The sequence below is a fragment of the Meleagris gallopavo genome, chromosome 7 (assembly GCF_000146605.3).
Source record: "Meleagris gallopavo isolate NT-WF06-2002-E0010 breed Aviagen turkey brand Nicholas breeding stock chromosome 7, Turkey_5.1, whole genome shotgun sequence".
Lineage (NCBI taxonomy): Eukaryota > Metazoa > Chordata > Aves > Galliformes > Phasianidae > Meleagris > Meleagris gallopavo.
In genome coordinates, this window is record NC_015017.2 from 2843035 (window position 1) to 2846124 (window position 3090).

Genomic DNA, 3090 nt, shown 5'->3' on the forward strand with positions numbered 1-3090 from the left:
ACCACGACTTTTCTCCCTCTGCTTCAATATCTCTTATCTATTTCAAGCTCCTTTGGAAAAGCCAGGGGCAGGGAGGATACAGCTCATGGTTTATTCATATGACCCAGAGGTAGAGGATTTACCCCCACACACTGACCAACAAGACATCAGTGAGATGCATTAGAGTTGTCTTCCAGTTGTTTGAAAAGCCTGGCATCAGCAAGAAAGCAGGTAATGAATATTGCTTTAGGTGATAAACTTCCCTGGATAAGAAATCCTCCTCAACATGCTGTTCCCAGAGCAGAGCTGTGATCTTAACTTTCTGGGGACTGCAGGGAAAAATAAGATCAGCCCCAAACTGCTCCAATTTGTGCTAGTAACCAGGCTACCTCATGCAATACTGCCTCAAACACAAAGAGGGACACAAAGATCTCTTCTGCTTTATTTTTTTCCAATCTATTCACGTTTTTGTCACTATTAATTGTTTTTTGTCTGGGGGTACTCAAAAGATCCAGCCTTCTCTGAAAGCATCCTAAATAGGCTTCAATCCCTCAAATTGAGATGTCATTTGGGAGCCAGCAAAGGCATTTACTTTATCAAATCCTATATGCAACTCTTAGAGAAAGCTGCCTAAGGGGGAAGAAACCTTTCCACTAATGCCAAGCAGAAAATAGCACATTTCTTGGCCAAAAAGATAGATACACCTCCTCAGAATATTTTAAGCCAATGAAGGAATCACATCTTCAGCAGTGACTCAAAATGGCTGTATGACAGCAGGAGCATTTTGCAAAGTCAGGATCCTATCTTCTCCATACTTACCAGAAGTGTCAGCACTCAAGATTTTCCAGTCACATAGCTGAAATGTTTGTTTGCTCTTCCCCACCACAATGCCTTGGAACAAAGGCAGCTGCTCTGGGATGAGATGACAGCCAGAGGCTTTGTCCTGCAGCCAGGTAGGATTCCAAGATTAAAACTGGATGTCACCTCACCAGATAGCTACTGGAGAAGACTTCCAAAGAGAGCAATCCACCGCTTCTCTTCTGTCACCAACTTCTAATGGATTCCTGTGAACTTACCCTAGCATTGCTATCTATTGTCATCAGCCACACAGGAATGCATTTATGAAAGTCATTCCTGGAGGAATATTTGGAGCAAGATTTGCCATTTCCCTCACCCTGTCATTCCAAGTTGCCTTGTGTGTGTTGGACAGACAGAATTCACAGTTAAAGACATACAAATGGACACTTGAGTATTACTGAAAGCCTCCACATCAGTTCTCATCCCAAATTAGAAAGTTTTGTTTCAGCAATTATCCTCTCCAAGTTTACTGGAGTAAAAAAATTTCAATAAGAGAAGGCTTTTCAAACAGTGTTTTGAAATACACGTGTACAATTCTATACCTAAAAATGTTTCCAGCGATAGCATTCTTCTGAAAGAAAACCCTTTGTCTCCAGTTGCTTATAGTGACAAAGCTACAATAATGTCAGCATTTTGCCAAGAGAGTTTGAGTTTGTTAAAGCATTCTCTTTACGTGGAATCTTTGTCAGCAGACTTACTACCCCATCTGCTCTCAATACCCAGTTGTCATTGCAAGCCTGTGTTGAGGAGGAGCCCAATTACAGCCATTACTCTACTAGCAGTGAGCATCTCAGCATTCCTAAGAGGGCATTGTTTTCATCAGCAAGTTTTCAGCTTTATATCCCTTGAATATCACCCCAGCTTCTCTTTCTTGCTTTTCACTTCAACCCCATTTTTGGGCAGCTACCCCACCTCATCATGTTTTCACATGCACAGGTGAAGGAAAACTTACATCTGTAACACATCACTTCTAAAGGCTCCAATCCCAGTTTCTACCAGTCATGCTCTAGGATGGTAATTATTTGGCTAACACCTCCACTAAAGCCATAAGCATTTCCCATAGGTAATGCCAGCCAGGTAAGAAGAAACAATCTATGAGAAGTACGAAATCCATGCCCTGGTAGAAGGCTCCGAAATAATTTTCTAAGCAATTAAAAATAGCTAAACAAATTGAAGGCCTTAATATACATGACAAAATTCCTCATCTTTCCAACCATGTCCTGCACTGTGTTCTAATGAGAAGGAAGATACTTGCTTTGCTTTCCTCTATCATAAAGTCACAGGTGGGCTTCCCTTATTTATATGCATGCACCCCACACTTCCTGACTTCATATCATGCTCTTACAACTTTCCATCAGTACAGAAATTGTGCAATCTCCAATTCAATGGAATGATACTCTAGCCAGCTACCATCTGTGCTGAAGAACCTCTACACAGTCTTTCAACCAGGCCAAGCTCTCAGTTGGTTAAGAGTTACTAATATCTCCTCCTATTAAGCTACAGTCTCCCTAAATTGTTCGCCAAGTGGTTGTTTGGATAGCATAAACCTGATAATCCTCCACCACCATCTTGGCAGCCTGTCAGAGAGATCCTTTCAGCACAGCAGAAAACAGCAGGCTAAAGCCCTAAGGCACTCATAGTCACAATTGACTTAAAGGCAAGCATTTGGATTTGCATGTAATAAAAGTAACAGCCCTCGATATTTCAGCTTAAATAGGTGAAACCCAGCAGGGCCATTTGTTTCATGCATCACTGCTTGAGCTCTTGACAGCATCCTTTTCTTTTACTCTTAAAGAATGGCTCTGATAATTGAGCAAGAATCACTTGTTGCTGATGCATCAGCAGAAGGCTAAGGAACAGACTTGGCCCCAAGTTGTCAACAAAACCTGCAAAGAAGGTGGTTGACATATCCAGGAGCCCCCAGCATCAAAGCAGTACCTGGCTTTTAGGAACTAGCATACAGGAAAGAATACACTTTGTGATGGACACAACTAAGAGCACCAGAAAACCTTCTCATTTTGGTTGGTTATAGAACTACAAAATAAAGAAGTGAAATTTTAAGGTCTTTGGGGGGAAGAAATTGCAGTACCAGCATCACCCACATTTTGAAGAAATTCTCCAGGAGTACAGTTTTCCCAAGCCATTATCTATTTCAGTTTAGCACACACTGTTCTCAAAACAGACTCTTGCTAACAATAACAGAAATAAGAACTGGTGTTTTAGAAGGATGCCTTCCCCTGCCTGTCCCCTAGA